The sequence below is a fragment of the Balaenoptera ricei genome, chromosome 4, assembly GCF_028023285.1.
Source record: "Balaenoptera ricei isolate mBalRic1 chromosome 4, mBalRic1.hap2, whole genome shotgun sequence".
Classification (NCBI taxonomy): domain Eukaryota; kingdom Metazoa; phylum Chordata; class Mammalia; order Artiodactyla; family Balaenopteridae; genus Balaenoptera; species Balaenoptera ricei.
This window is the reverse complement of record NC_082642.1, coordinates 30,322,378-30,345,484: the sequence shown is the minus strand read 5'-3', so window position 1 is coordinate 30,345,484 and position 23,107 is coordinate 30,322,378. Positions and strand designations below refer to the sequence as shown.

The following is a 23,107-nucleotide window of genomic DNA, read 5'->3' as shown; positions in this document are numbered from 1 at the left end:
GGGGATGCTTGGAACCACCAGCAACCGCTGGACTCTATTTCCCCGCGGGGCAGTGACGGGGGCACTTCTGCGTGATAATGGGAATTATTAATAAATATGTCACCACAACAGGGGCTGTCCTGGGCAAAGTGAAACAGGTGTTCACCCTCCTTGAAAGCGACCTTACTAAAAAAGTGTGACATCCTTGCTAAGTGCCAGGCACTGGAGATTCAGGTGTAACCAAAGTCCAATCTCAGCTTCAGGGATGGTCCCATCCTGACTGGCAGGAAGGCAGGCAGGCAGGCGGGCCAGTTGGGTCTGTCTGGACATGTCTCTGTCCAGTCTGAGAGCCCATGCTACCAGGCTGGGAACCCAGCTCTACCTGTGGTGAGGTCGGGCTTAGTCTTGCTGCCCTGAATCAGTGGAAGGGTAGCCATGTGCACCTTCGGGCGTGGCGGCCTAATCCTCATGGCTGCTGCTTATTTATTTCCCGAGGCTTCTACAGTTCTCCCCACCCTCCGCCCCTTTGTGGGGATGGACCCTTAGCCCCGTCCCCAGCTTGCCTGGCTGGCCCTTAAGTCCTTGCCCAGCTCCCGGCTGGGGCGCCCCTTGATCTGGGGGCACAATCAGACCAGCTGTTATTAGCCATGCAGAGCCCTGCTCTCCCATGACTCTCACTGGCCCAGGCCTTCCTGCAAACCTCACGGCAGGCCCCGTGCAGCCCCCAAAAGGGGAAGCGAGACACAAATGGGAATTACGATCTGCTGGATGTGATGAACGGAGGGGTGGGGGTGGGGGAGCGCTGTGGAGAGCGGGCAACGGCAGGGCAGCCTTCACAAAGGGGATACAGTTGTTAGAAGGGCGCATGGGAGGTGGGCGGAGCAGGGGTTCTCGGAGCTGGTGCAAGGCAGGGGGAGGGAGCTGATGCCTGTGCCATTCCAACCAACCATCTCAACAGACCACAGATCAGCTCTTCTAGGGATCGCATCTCCCCCCCCTCCCGCCCCCCAACAAATGGATGTGCATTGTGGCTCTCACTTTAAATCAAAACATGATGTATTAGACACATATGACATCATCACTGTGATACGTGTCACCATCAACAATCTAGGACTCTCTACCCTGCGGTCACCTCAAAACCCAACTCTCCAGGTTCAGAAATGTAAAGTTGCTGAGTTAGTCTGTGGCTCATGGCACGTGAGAAATGCATCTAAAACTTAGATTTGCTAAAAGTTTATCTTTTAATCTGATTTGATGCATCTCCCCTCTTCCCCCAAACCAAACAGGATGTAAAATTCACTTGGGTTTACTGGAAATTATAATAGCAACACAGAAATCACATTCTGTTCTCTGGAAAGAGCTGGAGTTTTAGCTGAACCACGTTTATTCCAATTATAAATTTGTTTTTCAAGTAATTTAGTTGTGCTTTTAAAAGCGTTACTGTAGGGATGTTTTTAATTTAATAAGACTAAAAAACTTGAGACCAAGGGCTTTTCAAAATAAGACAGGATTAGGAATGTGGGAAAATCAACCCTCTACACGGCCTGGACCAGTCCGCCTGAGCAGTCCTCGCTCTTGTAGCCCAGCACTCCTGGACAGCGGCAGAAGTGTCCTTGAGTTAGGTAATGCAGTGGGTGTTTTATGAATTGATGTTCTTTACGAATTAATTGAGAAGGGAGAAAATTTCAAAAAGAAAGAAGAGTGAAGTAAGGCTGGCGACTAGAATAACCTGCAACCAGTGGTCAGAGAGACCGTCAGGATCTAAGTCAGTCTCATCTGTCACACACCTGAGCTTTGGGGCCACACGGCAACTACTGCCCACTCGAACTGCAGCCGTCCACAGGGGAAGGGAGGTGGGCTGACCTTTGCTGAGCTGCTATGATGCACGGTACTTTATAAACATGATCTCTTTGAGGCCTCCACTCTGTGAGGCAGGACCTATCATCCCACCATTTCAGAGGCGCAACAGTTCTCCCAGGCAGATGGCAAGCTTCCTATCCCAACCCCGCTCTGCCCTGTGTGGCAGAGAGCTGGTCCTCGTGGCAGGTCTCCTCAGCCCCCGAGTCAGCTGGGTACCTGCTGGGTGACACCCATGAGGCTCTGGCGGGGCCTGAGGCCGGGCAAGAGGGGCGAAGCTGGCTGGTTCTCCCTCCACCTCCCTGCAGGGGAGAGGCCAGCAGAGGCCATGTGCACTCTGTGTCCCCAGGGCCTCCGGGCTCAGCACCGAGCTGCTCCCGTCCCTCCACCTGCAGCTTGGGATGGTTTTCTGCACTTACTCACCTCTGGGTGGCCTTGTTTCCCCCTTTGGCCTCGTGGTTCTTCCAGCAGCTGTAACAACTCCCTAGATTAAATACTCAAGGAAAGTCCTGTTTTTCTGTCTTGACCCTGAGGGATTAAGTGCTTGAAGCCACTGCTGCTCAGGACCTGGCTGTGCACAGCTTCTAGGCCCCGAGGCTGCGTGGCCTGTCCCTCCCTCTCCCGGGGCCGACCTGCTCCGCCAGCCACCGCTGAGTCCTCCCACACCCCAGGGGACCGGCTGTGACCTTGGGAAGGTCCTCCTGAAACCTCAGCCAGCCACTACTTTTATCAAATGAGGAAAGTAATTACTTGCCCTCAATTGCTTGACACGGCTTGGCAAGGCACGAAGGAGAAAATAAATATGAAAGCACCACAGAGGCTGACTTTCCTAAGACTTTGCCATTACCTTATGAGTCTTCAAGTCTTACTTACTGGGATTACTGGTCAGCGCAAAAGGAGCTCACCCAAATTAAACTCAGGGACCTAAATGGGTACAACTTATACAAAGCTTCCTCCTAAGGCTCTCTGGGAGCTCACGAACGCTTCTCTCTCCTACAGCAAAAGGGAAGGGGGTTGGCCAAAGGTCCCCGTGGTATCTGCACACGGCATGGCTGCCTTACCTGCGGCTGGCTTCACCGCAACTTCCCGTGTAGGTAACCCTGGCCCGGGGCTTTAGAAAGAGCGCCCGCCGCCTAGGACTAACGCGCAGTGTTAAACCGGAGAGGGCAGGCGTGCCTGCGGAAGCCCTCCATGCCCTAAGTCAGTGGACTTCATGTGGTGACCTTATCACTACTATTGGTATCGGCATCACCGCTGTTCCCTCCTACAGCGAGCATTTTAGGAGGCTTTGGTCAGAGCTTTCTCTTCTGCCGGAGTCCTCCCCAGACAAGTGGCCGCCTGGACCTCGCTCCCTACGGGCTGCCAGCCTCACAGGAGGATGGCTCTCCGGCCTCTCCCCCCCCTTTCATTCTTTTATTTCAATTCGAAGCAGATGGGAACCTTGGTTTCGTGTTTACTACCATTTTTTTTAAATCATACTTGTGAAAGAAAAAACTGTGCTATCTCACCACATATTTACATAATCATGGGCTAATTAAAGAGCTACTGAGAAATATATGCTCTGATTTCCTATCCTGTTATACTCTGACTGCTATTGTTTGTTGTGGTTACAAACATGAGTATTTACGGGGAAAACACTGAGTGATCTTTGGGTAGATGGACACTTTCCCTTGGTGACATCACTGGAAAGAGGCAGAGACACTGTCTCGCTTAGGAGCGGCCAAAAAGTACGAGAGTCATATTTGTAATTAAAATTTTTCTAGTAGCCACCTTAAAAATGCAGAAACAGATGAAATAAACTTTCATAATTCATTTTCTTTAACCCCAAATACTATCATTTCCACATGTAATCGATATAAAAATTAAAATCGTTTGCCTTTACTGAGCCTCTGAAAGGGAGCAAGGGACACACTTAGAGCACAGCTCAATTCTGACCGACCACACAGCAGCACCCACTAACCACCAGGCTCCCAGGCTAACAGATAGGACAGAGCAGGTCTAGGTGACAAGCTCCTTGATGGGAGGGCCTAGTCATATTTTAACTCCAACGCCCCACGCCCCAGGCTTCCAGGACATTTCTACTGCGGGGCTTTGCCCAAAGCAAGCCCTCAGCAAATTTCCTCACTGAACTCAGGAATGAATGGCTGGAAAGACGGGCTGTCACTCACAAAAGCAAGCAAGCAAGGCCAATATAAGCTTCTTGGAATAACATTCTGTGGGTCTCATACTTTAAAAAATTACAAATGAACATCATTGCTAAAAAATCCCACAATGTTCACTCACCCTCATATCACCCCCAAAGCCACACTATACACAAAGAGAAAAGCAAGGTTAACTGTCCTCCAAAAAAGAAAAAAAGGGGGCTGGGGAGAGAGAAATCAAAAACAGTCCTAATGAGATCTCCATAATACATCACCACAATGAATCATCCAATACTATTTAAATGACCTCATAGGCTTGATATTATGTAAGAAGTTGTGATGTATGCTAAGACACAGACATAACTTGAAAAGGAATTAAAAACTAAGATTTCAACCAAGTAATCTGTGGAAAATGATGATTTTTTCCCCCTCAGGCTTACTAAAAGCATATTTTACTTGGTGGTTTAGAGGCTTAATAAATGCAAATTACATTTGCCTTTCACCTAGTTGATACAAATTAACTTGCTCAGTCAAGATAACCACTTAAAAATAATCTGTAGCTTCTGAAGCCACAAAATTGCACTATTTATAGAACTAATATACAATACAGATCAGCCCAAGGAAAGATGGTAGCTCCTTCCAACCTGTGGTACAGAAATCATAAACATCCAGTTCCTTTTGACACCAACGCTGTCGTCCCCTGAAAGACGACCCAGACTGCAGCCACTTGTCAGCCCCGGCTTTCTCACAAAGCTCCAGAGGCATTCCCTTACCCTCAAGAAAAGGAAACGAGCAGCCTCAACAGAAGTTTATGAAATTGCAAACTACTTGGTGTATCTTCATTAAGACTGTGAAATGAACTTCTAAGGAACAGTCAACTAGCGCTAAAGGAAGGCACTTATTGGTTTTTGCTAGTTCTAAATACGCTTTGACCAAATGGATTCCAAGGAAAAGGCATCTCACTGTACCGGCTCTCCTGTTACAGCTCCTGTCTATTGGGGTAGGGGGAACTGAGGTGATTCAACCAACTGTAATAGCTCCATGGCCATAGTAATTGACTTTTTACCTTTAGTGAAAAATCCTCAGTTAAACAAAACTTGATTTATTCAACCTAGCAGAATTTCCATCACATCCCAGGCTTGATGAATCCACGGGTCTATGGTCACGAATTAAAATACCAGCATTCAGCTAGCTCTTTACAAGATTCTTACAAAACATACAGCTAATAGCTTCATTTATTTGGCCAAGAACTGGCATAGTATATTTAGTTCTTAAATTATTACATTTACTTTTAATTTTCTATCTGATTGAAAGCTGTTTGTGCTGTCTTTTACATGCAAATACATAGTGCTTTTAAAAATCTCCAAAATGGCAACTTTTGAACATTTTAAACTTCGGGGAGAAGAAGTGGAGACTACATGAATCGAAATTTATATCATTACTTTTTAGAAGATTATCTTTAGGTTTATCAGTTTACTTTTCTCCAGAGGCAGCGTGTGCCTCTTTAGTCATCTGAAAAACTGTTGACATCTTTTGAGTTTTATTTTGTGTCAGTTTTTCAGATACTGTCCAATTATAACACAGACCTTTAAACAGAGTGGAGCCTATGTGAATACGTGTCACATATCTTTCAGTAATTCGACAACGCTGATGACAAATTTCATATGGCTGACAACCTGTCACTTGCTAAAATAATTAGTTTTGTACCTTAACTTGTGACTTTCATTCACTCAGTAAATCTTTGCAGAGTCTGCCCTGTGCCAGCGTGGCTGGGCCCTGGGTCACATGGAGCCTGCAGCCGGCCTCCCAGACGCTCACGGTGCCGAGGGGCCGCTGTCCTGTCGTTGAAACCTCTCCCTCCAGGCGGCCTTTCTGCATTTCAGATAAAGAGCACCGGCATTAACACCTGCAGACCTGGGTTCAAATTCTGACCCTGCCTCCTAGCTGCTCATGACCTTAGGCTACTAGATTCGTCCTCTCTCTGCCTTGATTTTCTCATCCCTTACACAAGGATAACAATTTATTCTACAGGGTTGCCGTGAGTCAAATGAAATACCGGAGGGAAAGGGAAAGAATCTGGCACTCAGAAGCCCCACAGATGTCAGCCTCCTTCCTCCAATTCCCCTTAAAAACACATGGCTTTCTGCACTAAATGGACACTCCAGTTTTGAAGCAAAGAGATAGAGGAACTGGAAATCTTAAACATGTATTGCTGTGAAAAATAACTGGGAGTTATATGTAATAAGGGCTGTTGTAACCTGAAAGCCTATCACCAGCTTGGGCCCCCAGCCCAAGTTTCTCTAACACGTGACCCTTTTTTGGTCGATGGTTAGGTTATTATTTGGTCTTCCCTATTAGAGCTTTGAAGACAGTTCTACCATGCCCAAAACAGGAGCTAAAGCACCAGAGGGGCAGAGCCCTTCCATCTGTGGGTGATTCACTTTAGAAGAACTGCAAGGTCAGGAAGGAACTAACACAGTGGACAGTCAAGCACGCCGGGCCCAGTGCTGGTGAATCACGCGGACACCTCTTTAAAACCCACACCGCTCCAAGATGCAGATGTCATTGCCTTCTACCTTCTACAAAGAAACCCAATGTTCAGGGAGGCTAGGAAAGCTGTCTGCAGTGACAAAGGTATAGGTAGCTCAACATCATTTCCCGTAACTTCTCTCTTGACTTGCGGGGTCATTCAACTCCTCAGCTTGGCAGATGTCTGGCTGGGTCCTCCTTCGAGCTCCTCTGCCTGTGTCTGTGGTCGGACAAGGCCCCTCTCCCGCGGGTTGGAATTCCCAGTGTCTTCGCTCCACTGACTGCTCCGATCAACATCTCCAGGGTTGCTCAGACTCATGGACCGCTCAGGATGTCATAATTCCACAGATCATCTCAGTTTTTGTTCTCCTCCTCCTGGTATCTCTAAGGGGTGACCAGGAGTAGTGAGTACTGTCCCTCAGTGTTGATGACCAGCTCTGTTTCTTCTGCAAAGCCCTCAGAAATTGCCGCTCCAAACAGGCTAACACTCTCCTGTGCCTCACTGCCATCTGGATGCTGCCCGCATGTGCCTCCGCACTGAGAGCAAGTTCATATAAAGTGCCTTCCGGGGCACCGCAGAGTAGCTGCTTTCACTCTTGGCATTGCCCACGCACAGGTCGTATAGACACCACAACCCTAAATCCTTTTCACACATTCCCTGTGTGGGACAACAGCACACGGAGTACGCAAATTTAGCGCAGACACCACTCTATCACTCGGTTCCCTAAGGAAATAAACGAAAAGTGACACTGGAGTAGAGCAATAAGCCAAAAGTCTCCCTCATGGTCACCCTTCCATGTTTCAATGTGTGTCATAATGAAATAGTATACTCATCAAGTATATTTTTATGCTTTTTATTTTGGCTTTTAGTTTAGTTCAGTTCAACAAACAATAATTAAAGCATCATGAGCCAGGTACAGTGGAAGTACTAAAAAACCTTACAGTCAAGTGGAGATGGCAGGAATAACAATTCAAAAGTCCGTGATTAGAAGGTAATATAGAAGCACACCCAGGGAGCTGCGGGCACTCGGGGTGGAGCCACCATTCCCAGCCTACGGGTCCAGGGAAGGCTTCCTAGGACTCCTGAGCCTTAAAATAACCAAAATACACACAGCCACAGTTACTGCATCCTCTACTGAAGAGAAGTAACTAAAGAAATTCCATGAAAAGTTATCTTTGCAAAAGAGACAATCCTACGTCCAAAAATTAGGAATGAACCCACCTGCACTTCCACTTCACAAAAGCAATCCACCTTAGCTTCTTTTAAGTAACCCATTTATCCCTGAAATTGCTAAGGATGGGTCTGATTCTTAAATCATAACCCTTTTTTTCCCCCTTATTGGTGACATCCTCTTCTTTCTGACTTTCCATGTCAATTATGAATTGTCGATATGTTCTAATTTATGGAGATCAGAAGCCAAGTAGATTATCCAAAGAGGTAAACCCTGAAAAGATTCACATAGAAACAGCAATCTCTAACACTCCTGTCCACAAAGAAAGGTTTACAATCAAATAACCAGGGAAATGATTTATTATTTAATAAAACCTTATTTTCCCCAAATTTCAGTACTTTACAACCAATTACATGTCTACTAAGCAAAATCAATAGGTGAAATAGAAAGGAAGAGCCAGTGAAAACAGCTAGTGGTAAGTTATTTTTATTCTTAGAATTATTAGACCTTTACTTCTTCTTTAAAAAAGCTGTAATCTTACAAAAAAAATCAGCTGTTTATACAATTCCTCATTTCTTTTAAAAACAAGTCTCAACACCTGTCAATAGGGCTTTATTATTTAAGCTTTACATATTAGAAAAGAAATAACCCTCCACACATTTAGGTATGAAGAGAAATAATAAAATGGCTTTTGGCAGAAACCACAGAATTATCCCATTTCCTGTCTTGGTTGTAAATAACAATTTACCTAAATCGCTGAAAATAAATAGCTTTCACATTTTGACTAAGTGTCTTCACAGCATACAGAAAAAAATGGAGTTTGCTGCTGACCTACAATGAAGTACAAAATCATTGCATTTGAATATGTGACTCCAAAATGCAATGGAAGCCTTAGACATATTTCATGATAATTAAGGAATAAGAATTTGCTCAAATGTATCTTATAAATGTTTTAGAATACTTTTCTGGATAAAGTAGAAAAAGTCTTTGCAATGAGAATTTCTCTGTCCTTATTAAAATCATTGCAGTTTAGTCCTTACTAGCATTATAAAATGAGTGGCCAGTAGTGGACAATTCTGGTCACCTCATTTGGTTAGAGCATAGTCTACAGATGCTGAAGCTCTTATCCCATATGGACCATTTTATTCTCACGGGAGTCACTTAGCTCTGCTTTGAACCATGGCTGCAAATCATAGACGTTCTTTTTAATGTGGTCGGGCCTTGGTAAATCCTCATGACAGTAGGTAGATTAGAGACTGGATCATGACAAGTCAAACCCTGAACAAAACAGAAAGCATCCTTTAACAACATCTATGTTGTTACATAGATACGTGTACACCTGGAACGCAACATGCAAGAGTGAAAATAGCTGTGTGGGAGGGATGAGACCTAGAGGGATTGTTTTTCAAAATGTTCTTTAATATATGCTTTATATCATCTTTAAATTAATACAAAACATTTAATGACATAAAAAAATGCCACTGCTACGGAAAAACAACCCAAAGGCCCACTAATGATAGGTTATCAGATTAGTATCTACACAGAATACAGAAATGTAGAAAAGGGGGAAGATAGAGTTATATCAAACTAAAAATATATTCACAGATTAAGTTTATTTTTGTCATTGAATAAGGAAGAATGGATTTCATTTTTAGAAACCTCCACTATGGCTTTCTTCTTTTCTTTCTTTTTTTTTTTTTTTGATTTTCTGGTAAGAGAATATGCAGCTGTGGAGTAACTTCTCTCCTTGGAGGAAAGGAAAGAGGAGAAAGTTTGTCAATGCAGCGGGAGCATCAACCCTGTGGATAAAGGAAGTCACTTCTCCCTGCACCAAGGGGCTCACAGGTAACAGGGAAAGACAAGACACAACCGCCAGACACCAGACGCTAAATTACACCAGGCAGGCCCGGCCACCCCGCCCCAGGCCCTGCTTCCAACACCTGCTCTTCACTTCAAGATGCCTGAAAACCCTCTGCCCAGAAGTGTGCATTTCTGTCCTGACTTTGGGCCACATTCCTGGGTTTTGATAAATACGGTAGGTCCCAACTGCTGCCTTTATGGTAACAAACATCACCCATGCGTCCACCAAAGACACATCTACCCCAAAGCAGGAAAAGGAAACTAGAAGAGCGAGCCCTGTGAACACCGTGTCTCGGAAGCGCTCACAGGATTCTCGGGGGGATAATAATGTTTCCTAAAAACTTGCAAAAGCCTAAATCAACTGGTAAAATGAAAAAGAGGTCAGAGGCTGGATGAAGACAGAAAGGCACCAACGGAGAACGGGTCTTAATTTTACAGTCTGGGGAGAGATCTAGCATGTGGTACAGCCCCCTGAATCCACGGGGATTCACGGAGCACCTTCCAGGTGCTGGAACTTTCTAATGAACATGAAGCAAATGCATTCTCTGCCTCAGATGTTCCTCCTTGAAACTGTTAACCAGAAAACATATTTTTAGAAATGAGTACCCTGCCTACTTACAAATCTGAAGTGGCATAAGTTTATAGCACAATACAAAAGAGGATAATTTGGGGTGAAGAAAATAGAACATCTAAAAGAAGCTTTAAGATACGATGTCACCACACACCTGAAGTGAATAAACTGCTATAGTGAGATACTAAATTTCTGTGACAGAAAAGTCACAAATGGCAATTCACAGGGTTACACATATTTACTGTCCAACAAAATTTAGCAAGCAAAAGTCCTTGCTAAGAATAACTTTCAGAAACTAAATTCAAGATGCGATTCATCACATATTTCTTGTATAAAAAGCACTGGGAGGGGCTTCCCTGATGGCACAGTGGTTGAGAGTCTGCCTGCTAATGCAGGGGACACGGGTTCGAGCCCTGGTCTGGGAAGATCCCACATGCCACAGAGCGGCTAGGCCCGTGAGCCACAACTACCGAGCCTGCGCGTCTGGAGCCTGTGCTCCGCAACAAGAGAGGCCACGATAGTGAGAGGCCCGCGCACCACGATGAAGAGTGGCCCCCGCTTGCCGCGACTAGAGAAAGCCCTCACACAGAAACAAAGACCCAACATAGCAATCAATCAATCAATTAAAAAAAAAAAAAAAAAGCTCCTCATTTCCTCCTCAAAAAAAAAAAAGCACTGGGAAATAAAGTAGATGGCAATTACTTTTCTACTCAGGAAAGAGAACCTCTAAGACGTAAAAGTTAACAACTAAATTAACCTTCAAGTATGATCTTTGGCCATGCTGCAAACAAAATATAAATCGTTCAGAAGATGTACCTATGTTTGAACCAAATAAACAAACTCATAGAAAACTTCCTTACTCTTTTAAATTCCAGATAATGCCCCACTAATATTGAAACTACTCATTTCTCATAGACAGTGAAAATGAGGATGGAGTCACAATTTTAATCATAAGATTATTGTTGGCTTTCTTTTTCCAAACACTCAATATAAAATTTTAAAGTATATTATCTTTTAAAAAACTAACTGATACAAAATTTGCTTAAATTAAAATGGAAAGTAAACTGGGGGTGGGGGAAGCATGCTATTTTCGTCTTTGCTACTTGATCTGTATATTATCAATATTATATTATTTAAATAAATGCATTTCCAGCAAATACAAATCATGACAACTGTAGTTCAGATGGGTTTGATAAAGTTTACTTTTTCAAAGTTGTAGTTCAAACCAAATGTCAAATAGAGTTCATGTGTGCGAAACCCCCTGGGAGGAGGGGAATATACGCATACAAACTAAGAGAAACAAGAGTTCATGCCTTAGACTTAACTGAGGCTTTTAATCACAAAATGAATGTGGCTTGTGTGCCCTATAGTATATAAATCACATAATCAGGTGATTCTGAAATATGAGTCAAATTTATAAATTCCTATTTGGGCTTATAATGGTCCAGAGGCATACCAGCCAAAAGTAAACAAGGCAACAACAAAAACAAATTGCTGATGTTGTGAAAAAGTAAACATTCCAAAAACAAGACTTCATCATTCCTTAGAATTACATTTTCTTGACAGTTATTCTCTTTGGGCAAGCATCCTTGCATTAGCTAAAAGTTCTAACAGAACAGCCAGGGCTGACCAAAAGAAAATTATACATGAGTTTTCCTATGCTTTGGCAAAGGGCACAATCTGCTTTCTTCTCTGCCAACAAAACCTCCTAATGTGAAAAGAGTCATTTTCAATAAGTTTCCAACATCTAAAAATGTTGCTAGGATTCTGGGCTTGTTGCACTGACACAATGTTGTCTGGCATCTGAGCGCACCAATGCCTCTATGGTGAGAAAACTAATGAGCTTGTAAGGCTGTCCTTACATCATCACATCCCTGAGAACCTCGTGGCTGCCAGCGCTTCCCCCACAGTGAGAACATTTTCCTCCCTTTGGCGGTGATATCTAGGCTGGACCTAAAGCACTGAACTGCAGAGAAAGGAAGGCAGACCTCTGCCCACCCCCTTTCTCTACGGCCCATTAGACCCTCTCCCTTCTCTCTCCTCTCATCTTACTGGACTGAGAGTTCCCAAGTGGCAACTAAGCATGAGTCATAAGAAAAATGAAGCTTCAGCTTGCTGTCACTGGCTGCCAGGGCAACGCATCATTAACTAATTTGTGCGCGTTGATGGAAATGAGGCCCCCTGATAAAGAAGTCAGAAATCATTTTTAAGCTGTCTTGCAGCCATTCATTTTAAACCTTCAAATGAGTGTGGTTGTTTTTGGTTAACTACCCTCTTACCAGCAATAAAAAATGTAGGATCTTCATTCCTTCTTCTGTCCTCTGACTACATTCCAAATACAAGAAGAAAAGCAATGTCTGAGATCGTCCAGGAACTGGATAATCAGCTCAAAATAATCATGCACTGGCTGAATAGATTCCTAACACATGTGTCAAACATAAGGCAAGGGCTGCTGGGGGCCGCAGTGACTTCTGCTTCATTCAGGCCTGCAGAGGGCCAGGTACTGGGCAGGGATACAATGTACAATACGGAATGAGACACAGCTTTCAACCCAGAGGCTGGAAGAAATACCTAGGTGGTAAGTATGGGAAGAGAGGTCTACGAAGGGGCCGTGATGATCTGGATACAGGGAGGCTCCTGAGCTCACGTCTATTGGATAATGGATCCGAATGGGTAGAACTGGAAGGAACTGGCAAGAAAGGACATTTCAGGTGAAAGGAACACCGTAAGAGTGGAAAGGCTCTCGGGATGCCTGTGAAGGGCACCTAGTTTGCGTGGCCGGAGTGAAGGCTGGGGGAGAAACAGTGAGAGCTTAGGTAGAAAGGTGATCTCAGGAAACACGAGCGCCAGCCCAGGAGAACAGGACTTTGTTCTATGATACACTAGTTTGAAGTCTTTTCCCTCTAATCAGGGAAAAAAGGAAATACGAATCATAACATAAAGTGACGTGAAATAATTCATTCAATAAATACATATTCGATGGCTATTCTAATACCTAGTACAGTGCCTTGAGCTTGGAGGACGTGAAACCTTTCTGAATAAATGATGTCCATCCTGTATGAGGCTGAGCACCAAGACGCCAGACACCACAGGGCTACCATGATGCCCAAACACGGATTCTACCCTTAAGGTGCTTCCCTCTGTTATAGATGGGCCCATCCAGAACCAAGAGGCCGAGACTCTGCCTGGTACCAGTGAGAGTAACCATTTTAGAAGGAAGTGATCTATGATAAGTCAGCCTCCCAAATGCCACTGTAGTGGGGGCCAAGGGAAGACTCAGAGTTCAAGAAGGAGCTAAAGGGCTTCCCTCGTGGCGCAGTGGTTGAGAATCTGCCTGCCAATGCAGGGGACACGGGTTCGAGCCCTGGTCTGGGAAGATCCCACATGCCACGGAGCAACTAGCCCGTGAGCCACAATTACTGAGCCTGCGCATCTGGAGCCTGTGCTCCGCAACAGGAGAGGCCGCGATAGTGAGAGGCCCGCGCACCGCGATGAAGAGTGGCCCCCGCTTGCCGCAACTAGAGAAAGCCCTTGCACAGAAACGAAGACCCAACACAGCCAAAAATAAATAAATAAATTAATTAATTAATAAAAATTTTTTTTAAAAAAAAAGGAGCTCAAGACTGAAATAAATAAACCCCACAAATAAGGACAGTATTTTCCTCTCCTCCACCTTCCCACTCTCTGTCGAAGGGGAAACGGTTACCTAACGACCTTCCTTCCTCTGAGAGATGACAACATTCCCTGAGCATTGTGGTGACGGTTAATTTATGTGTTAAGCTGGGTAGGACAAGTTTTGTCAAACACTAGTGTAGATGTGATTAGTATCTGCAGTCAGTTGACTGTAAGTAGAGCTGATTAGCCCTCACAATGTGGATGGGCCTCAACCAGTCAGCTGAGGTCTTAAGAGCAAAGACAGGTTTCCTGAGAACAAGGAATTCTGCATCCAGATGGCAGCATGGAAAATCTGACCTCAGACTCAAGACTGCAACATCAACTCTTCCTGAACCTCCAGCCTGCTGCTGGCTGGCTCTACGGATTTCAGACAGGCCAGCCCGACAATCGCTCAAGCCAGTTCCTTAAAATCCATCTCTCATTCTCTCTATCTCTCTCACACACACACACACACACACACACACACACACACCGCCCCCCCCCCCATTGGTCCTGTTTCTCTGGGGAACCCTGACTAACGCAACTGTGATCTGACCGTGGCCTCTTTCACAACCACCCCCTGGTCCTCCAAGCTGTCTGAGAGGTCCAGGTTACTCCTTCTCCACTTGCTTCTCAGAGGCAGCCTCCTCGGTGGCAAGGTTCCACCTGCCCTCTCCAGCCAGCTCGTCCTAAGATGGGCCTTGAGGCACCGTCAGGCACGGCTGCTCCAGCCCACCCAAGCCATCCCACCAGCCGCGATCAGCCACACCAGCCCCGGGGGGAGGGGACCCGGGCCTTCCGAGGGACTGGCAGTGGCTTTCCCGCTGGCGAGTGGGGTTTGGAAGAGGCCAGCTGCCCCCAGGCCAGGGCACGGTGCCTGGAAGAACTTGCCCCATCCGCTCAGAGCACCTCAGTTCAACGGCTTCCTTTTCCCCATCAGTCACCCCGGACGTCTGACCAACCAGTCTCCAGCCGCTCGGTTACGGGCACGTCCTCCAGCCACCCGTACCCCTGGCACCTGGGAGAAGCTCCACGGACTCCAGAACGTGCCTGTGTCTGAGCAACACACGGCCGAGAAGCCCCTCTGACAAACCCCACCCTACCCAGGCCTCTAGGACTTTTCTGCCAGTGTGAACAGTCCAGAGAGCCACATCCTCTGGACTCTGTGAGCTGGGAGTCTGATCTTCACAGGGGTCCAAAACTACTACAATGAAAGCTCCCGGTAAGCGGCTGTCATGCTCCACACTGGATACCGCAAAAGCAGCCGAATGCACTACCTGAGAGCGCAAGGGGCTGAAATCTGAGCGCGTCTTCACTGAGCGCGATGCCTTGATGGAGTGAGTGGGGGACTGAATCCCAGCCTCCATCTCCCCTCATGACTAAGGGAAAGCCACCAGGACCCCCTGGCGAGCCCACCTCCGACAGGCCCCGTGAAAGGTCTGTGTGTATACTCAGTGTAATCTGACGCTCGTGAGCAGAGCCTGTTTTGTCCCTTGAGACCTTCTGGAGGAAGGGCGCGCTCTCAGAGCCCAGGTTGAGATTCTCCATGATGCACTGCCCCCACCCCCCGCCGTCCCCCAGACAAGCCAGACCTCCTGAAGCAAGCGCCCTTTTCTCCGCGTGAGCTGATCTCCCCACGTGAGAAACTGTAATCAGAGAAGGGCCAGCACCGGAACTGGACCCGGACAGAAGCAGGGGCCTCTGGAGCAACGCCAAGTGCCCCACTGCAGACCTCAGCCCTTTCCCTCTCCACACACTCAGAGTCTCGTGAGGACAACTGTGAACATTATTCAATAAGCATCTATTATGCAAAGTGAGACACAACTGCATTTTCAAAGGTTATTAAATCTTAGCGCTATGGGGCAAGGACTTTTGGACTTAGATTTCACTTAGTAAACAATATAAGGCTCAGAAAGATAACGCTGACCCCAAACAGGAACTCTTAATGGCAGCCACAAGAGGCACAAAGTCCTGTGGGAACTCAGGGTTGGCGGGGGGGTGGGGGTGAACCACGGCCTTCGGGTGACGACAGTCTGGAGCTCTCAAGAGCACCTGACATGCTTGTCCAGCTGCTTCCCAGATATTTCTTCTTGGTGGTCTCAAAGGCACCTCAAGCTCAGCATGTGGCAGACTGGACCCAGCTGGTCCTCCGGCGATGCTCCCTCCTCAGCAAGGGTTTCACCCCCTCAGGCCAGAAGCTCAGGAGCCTCTCGGACCCATCGTACTTCCTCCCGTTGTTCCTGTGCATTTCGCCTCCTAAATCCAGCTCCGACTCATCCGCTTCCTTCCTCTCCACACCATTACTGTGCCTCTGGACATAACGGCCTCCCAGCCTGCCACTGTCACCAAGTCCTGCCCTCTAGCCCACTGTCCACTGCAGCTGTGGGATGTGGTCTTGACAGCGCCTACTCAAAACTCTTTGACACTCCCCTTCCCTCTCTGGGTAGAGATAAGACTCCTTAAAGAGGCCCACAAGGCTCTGCAGGTGTCCAGTCTCACCCTCCCCACCACCCTCTCTGATACCCCCAACCTCCATCATGTGCTGGGCTCTGCCTTCGTTGTTCCATTGGCCTAGAAAGCTCTTCCCCTCTCCTCCCCTCTCTGCTTAGTTTAACTCCTAGTCAGTCTTCAGATTTCAAAACAGTGGTCACTTCCTGGATCTCCAGAATTAAGTCCCATTCTCTTATTACATGTTCTCTCAGGCCCATGGACCTCGCCTGTCCAACACCTGTCATCATCACAATTTTATATTCATTGTCTCATTACGTGATGAATGTCTGTCTCTCCCACTAGACTCTAAGCTCCTTGAGAGTAAGGTAAGTGCTAGACATTGTGCCCAAGTGTCCAGCACAGGGGCAGAAACTTAGCAGACCCTGAGTAAAAATGTACTGAGTGATGAGTATATGAAACTCATTCGGGCCCAGGTCACAGAGAACAGTGACAGCAGCGGGAACAGCAGCTGGGTGGGGCCTCTTCTCACTCCCACGTGACTCTTCTTGATCACATTGCAGGGTTCTCAGTATTTGTAGAAACAACGGTCTTTAAATTCATTTTTTCTTTTCACTATCTTAAACATAATTTAAAAATACTTAAGAGATACATAGATTTCTGGCAATTTATGTAGTTACAAAATTCATTCACTACATATGGGTAAACTTAAATATTGTAACTTTTTTGTTCTTTCCGTCAAACACTTTCATTGACTAACTACAATGTTTCCACACAGTGCTAGGCATTAGGAATATAAAAATGAGTAACATGTCCCCTGCCCTGTATATTATGTGGGCTTTGGAGCCCCAGCACCCAGGTTCATTTGATTACTTTTTTGAGTACCTGCTGGAGACACAGTTCAATAAGACTGCTTCTACTTCTAAAGAATTCACAGTCAAAAGGTCAAGTAAATGATTAGTAAAAACATAACTTTAACATAGAGTCAGACAGGCTGTACTCAGGTACGTAGAGGTTGCTGGCACAGGCTTTGAACCTGCCATTTTATTATCTGATTTTATTATCTATTCATGAACTAATAATACACAATTTACTCTTCTCTCGAGATAAGCTGTTTTTTTCATCTTCATGATTAGGATGGCCTGTTCCTTTTTTTCAAAGTTTGATAAGATATATTGCCTCAAATACTTAAATATGTGTGTACATACAAATGTGTATGCGTGTGATCGTACACACATATATTCTTTACTTTTTACTACTAGATCCAATTATCTTTAGGAATCAAGAAGAGGGAGATTTTAATACTTCGAGGCATTGCTTTTCAAATCTCTTATTCACTATTTCTTCAGCTTAGAAAGGTCCCCAGTAATTCCTTTCCATGTCAGTTGTTCTTGGCTTTATTTTTCCAAGCAGTTTTAATTGCTTTTGCTCTCTTCACCGTTGCATTTCTTTGCATAAAACTTCGCAATATCGAGTTTGATCAGTAGTGGGCAACGCCACAGGGCAGGGTGAGGGTTATGAAAATATCATTGAGTAGATCCATGCCTTTAATTCTCTTCACTAATTACTTATAGCTAGGTTATTAAAGTCAATTGACTCTGAATTATTCATACTGAAGAACTGTAATAGCATAAGAGTCAAACATGAAAGGTCTGGGGAAGAAAGATCCTAGGCGGGGCTGCTTGTGATTGCGATGAGCACCCAGAGGACCTATCACTGGGTCCCAAGCACGTGAGCGGCTGGGGTCCGCCCTCACTCAAGGATGGAGATGCCGCGCCCTGACCAGCCCTCCTCACGAGTATGTCTCTGCTGGCCTAGCGCTGCACTTCAAGTCTAAATTAACTGACCATACCGTTCAAAATAAATCTTTTTTCTGTGTTTATTTCTTTCTTTCTTTATTTTTGGCTGTGTTGGGTCTTCGCTGCTGCATGCGGGCTTTCTCTAGTTGCGGCGAGCGGGGCGGGCTTAGTTGCTCCGCGGCATGTGGGATCTTCCTGGACCAGGGCTTGAACCCGTGTCCCTTGCATTGGCAGGCGGATTCTCAACCACTGCGCCACCAGGGAAGTCCTATAATCTCTTCTGTAACATCTCTTCCCTTCCATTCCTTCAGCTGACCTTCTACGCCTTCTACATCAACTGCCACAAAAGGAAAATGTCTCCTTTGTGGGCACCATGCTTGTCTATCTCCAGCATCGTCCCGGGACCGCCCAGGACCCACACAGATGTCGGATCATCCCTACAGAATCACCGTTCACCACGCCCATCATCTGAGGTTCCTCCCAGCAGGAGCGGACCCTGGGCACCTGGACACTGCAGCATCAGAGGGCTCGACTCCTGCCCAGCAAACCCCTTACCCACCTAGTGGTGGGCCTCAGCTGGGCAGCCGTGAGGGCTGCCTCAGGCCTTTGCCCTTCCCCACCTCTTTCCTTCCTGGGCTTTAGATGACTGTCCCCGACATGCCTGAGCAGGTCAGGACTTGCACTCCCTCAGGGGGCTTCACCTACTCTTCATTCTCCTCCCTACTGCCCTCCCCTCATCTCAGCCAAAGGCCTTGGCTCCTGCTTCACCAGAGAGGAGGGGCACCTGATGGGCACGCATCCTCAGCTTCCATTCTCCTTCTCTGACTCCAGTCTGGTTGGAAGTGCCACCCTCTCTGCTCTGAGGCTTTGCCCCCACCTGTGCTCTGGACCCTGTTCCCTTCACACACCTTCAAAGGGACACCACTGCACCAGTTACCCTGCAACCAAACCTTCAGACTTTCCCCAGCCATTGGCACTTTCCCTCAGCATTAAACTTCCTCAGATCCTGACCATATTAAAACAACATAGACCAAAAAACGTTTCCTCCACCTCGCGTCCCACTGCATTTCCACTTGACATTGAGTCATCTGTCTCCTCCGGTAGACTGTGCTCTCTGAGGGCAGGGACTGTGTCTTATTCTTAGTCACATTTCATAGCTTAGCAGGGACTGACACACAGTAGGCCCTCACTAAGGATGTGCTGAGTGAATAAAGGAGTGATTGGAACATATGGAAATGTGCAGTGGAAAGGTCTCTGGATCTAAGAACACCAGCCTCTAGTCCCAGCCTGGACATTTGCTAGTGGTATCAGCTGTCCCTAAGTTTCTGTTGGCTTCGATTGTGAGAAGAGAAAGTCCTGCCAAGATGCTCTCTAAGGCCCCTTCTGGCATCAGCCTTCTCCGACTCCAGCACCTTCTAGCCCGAGATGGTTTCCTGTTGTAAATGTTAGAAGGTGACCCTAAGAAAAGGGGCAGGCTCTCCACTGAAACAAGCGGGCAGACACTCTGATAGCAAGTATTTCATCTAGAAAACATTTTTCTAAATTCCAAGAATGTTAGGCCCTGGCCTATGTTACTAACAGAAACTTTTGGTATTTCATTGAATATAGATGATTGGATTATTTGAAATCTTAAGTATTCAAACTGTGACGCCCAACAATTAATCGATAAGTAAGTAGTTACTGAAATTTCCCTCTGTATAAAAGCGGTCACCAGAGAGGACAGAACAGGGGATGAGGTCTATTCCGACCCTCAAGAAGCTTATAGTACAGTTGGGAAACTATGACTCAAATGTGTTTTCAGAAACGGTAGAAAATGGAAAGGCTTCAGAAAAAGGGAAGGTGAGGTTTATGCCCAGGGGATTGCTTATTTATCCACCTAGATGGAAAATGAACAATATTTGATTCAAGTGCGGGGTACTGACTTTGGACCTAGATTCACAGAAATGCTGGTGGTCCCCGACAGCTAGGCAGGACCTGGGATGGCGTGACGCAGACAGTCCTAACAGGAGGATAGTTGAGGCTGAGGCCTGAATGAGAGAACGTGGCCCACCCAACGTCAAGTGGGAGACCGGGAGAGGGGCAAACTCCCAAGGGTCCTGAGAGTCAGGGCCAGGAGCTAAAACTAGCATCACATGAAGAAGGGACCGCTTGATGACATGTAGCTTGACTACAGCGGTGTCTAGGAAGTGCCATCAGATGGTGATGACCCTGGAGAGGAATTACTGTGGGAGGCCGGGCAAGACCAGGGTACTGGCTCGGTGCTGGGAAACCGCCATCAATCAGTGCACGACCCCATAAAGGATAACGGGGTGGGCTGATTTAAGAGACTGCTAGACTTTTCAGCTAAAACGCTAGTAAAGGTGGTGTCATTTACAGAGAGCAGAATAATGGTAGTGCTTTGCTGAAAAAAGAATTTTTATGAACGAACTAGTTTTATGGAGAAGATGATTCTTTTCACCCAAAGAATCACAGGTCCTCAAGTTGGAAAGGACATTATAGTGGAACATCTACATGAAAAGTTCTGAACACAGGTGGCTATGGTATTGGTAACCAGGCAAGTGACAGCCTACCAGGGATGGGACTGTACTAAGAAAGACTTGAGTGTAGAAGCAATACCTGCTGATGTGAGAGCTCTCCAAGGGGGGAACATCCACAGGGGAGAGTGCAGACCTGAGGGCAGAGCCGTGATGAATGCCCACAGCCAGACAAAGAAGGGAGAGCAACCGCAAAGCCAGCCGGGAAGAACTGGCTATCAAGGCAGGAGAAGAGTTATGATGGATAATGTGAGAATGACCAGAGGTAAAGAATTTTCTCGAAGGGCAAAGTCAGCAGCATCGGCCTTGTGGAAAGGCCAAAATGAGAAATAATGAACAGGAGACCTCTGGATTTTGCAACATGAAGATCGAGGGCAGCACAGAAGAAAGAAGCTGCTTGGTAGCTTGTGGAAACAAAAATCAGCTGGGAGAGGCCAGGAGACAGTAGGCACCAGCCTCCCGTTCAGTGTGTTTTGTAGTAAAAAGGAGCAAAAAGAGAAGAGGCATCAAAAGGCGCAAATATTATGACAGAGGTGGCGAGGTGTGGGGCTGGATCCAGAGGGGTGGAAGGAAGATCCTGGAGAGAGTGGGGGAAAGCGTGGCCGCAAGAGCTGCAGCGGGTGAGGGTGATGCCCTCAGGTTCAGGTGCAGGGGGAGCACCGGAGCAGAGCAGCCTTTCCCTGCATGTGAATGGGAAGCTGGAAGGATATTTATATAGGAAGCCAGAGATGGTGAGGTGCTGATGAGGATACAGGTAGAAGTTTGGCTTTGGTAGTGGAAAACAATACAAAGATATCTCATCTCAATCAAAGGGGCAGGGAGTTAAGGGGGTAAGGTCTATCCATAGGGGGCAAAGCTGTTGGGAACCAGAGGCCTCCTCTGGCAGCTCCCAAGGTCCACCTTCACCACTGCTCCTGACACAGGCATGCGTTCTCAACCGTAACGCTTACTGAAGACAAATTACCAGCTTAGTTAGAGCTCAGAGGCGTGCAACAGGGTAAGACAAAAACTGATGCATGAGTTTAAACGTGAATAAAAGTGGAAATCTTGCAAAATTACCCACAGTGACTTTACTTTTTCACACACAAGAGTCTGACATCATTATTTTAGGCCAGTAACTTTATTGTTTCTTCTTTATAATCGTCATATCGGGAATTTAGCTCAGTCATTCAAAGTGTCACTGATTTCAAGTATCTGCCAATGATTCCTAAAGAAAACATTGCCTTACCTATCAACTAAATTTCAGGGAATACACTGCAGATGAAATTATTTTTTTGTTCCTTTTGCTTGCACTTTTAATTTGCTTTATTATAGTTTTACTTCTAACATGGCACCCACATTTACTGTACACAAAGCACATTTTCAGATATCAGAAATAAAACATGGAAGCATGCAAACACTGAGTATGTAAGCTATATTGATGTGACATTTCTACAAACCCTGCTTTAAAATCTAGCTTCACAATTACCTACAATTAATGGTTTATTGCTCCTCCTTTTCGAAGCTTGGCTTTTAGTTAAAGTTTTATGGTAGCTAGGCACTTAAGGAATGGACAACTAACAGAACTTCTCAAGAAACATCAAGTGCCACTGAGTGAAAATTATAGTTTAATATTGTATGAATTATAAGCTACTTTTAAAAAAATATTTATTTATTTATTTGGCTGCGCCGGCATGCCGTCTGCAGGATCTTTCGTTGCAGCATGGGAACTCTTAGTTTTGCCATGTGGGATGTAGTTCCCTGACCAGGGATGGAACCTGGGCCCCCTGCATTGGGAGCATGGAGTCTTAGCCACTGGACCACCAGGGAAGTCCCCAAAAGGTATTTTAAAGTTCATCAGGTACATTAAATGAAAATGAAAAATCAGCTAAAAATTTAAACATTTGCACTGATCTTTTTAACTTTACATGATACTTGTGACCCATCATAAATAACAAATTCTTCTAAGACTTATTTCTAAGTCTACTATGAAAAACACAATGGTGCAAACATTATAAGTTTTATTATGTTTAGCAGGAACTCCTATGGAGTTTTTTAAAGCCTGCGCTAATAATAATTTTACCCATACAATTCCTTTCTCAGATAAGTTAAGTATCCACCTTGGAATTATCTGACCCGCAGAAGATAAACATCCATGAAATTAGCACTAGTTCACTGAAGTAAAAAATTACTAAATTGTTATATATGGTGGCAAATGTGAACTAGACTTATTATGATGATCATTTTGCAATGTATATGAATACCGAATCATTATGTTGTACACCTGAAACTAACATGTTATATGCCAATTATACCTCAATTTTTAAAGTTAAAAAAAGAAATTACTAAATTGTAATTATTGGACTTCTAGCAAATTAAGTTATCATATTACTACCCATTAAAAATAATTATATGAACGCTGTATACCTGTGAAAAAGAGAATCTGTGGGCAAGCTCCTCCAGGGCAGTCATTCTATTTCACATGCTTATTATACTGCTGGGCACACCACCAAACACAGAAAGGAAATATCAGTGCAAAAGTAGTATCTGAGGGTTCCCCTGGTGGCGCAGGGGTTGAGAATCC

At 45.7% G+C, this 23,107-nt stretch overlaps 1 protein-coding gene across 3 annotated transcripts in view; it reads right to left on the bottom strand.

The window, feature by feature from the left end:
* PLCL2 (phospholipase C like 2) overlaps positions 1 to 23,107 on the bottom strand; it is a 192,899-nt gene that overhangs the window by 97,445 nt on the left and 72,347 nt on the right. The window contains exon 1 of one of the 3 annotated variants that reach the window (XM_059920386.1): positions 5,685 to 5,849. The exons of the other annotated variants lie outside the window; for them this stretch is intronic. The gene's annotated coding sequence lies outside the window, so the exon portion shown is untranslated. Of the gene's footprint in view, positions 1 to 5,684; positions 5,850 to 23,107 lie in introns of those variants that run through there. 3 annotated transcript variants of the gene reach the window in all.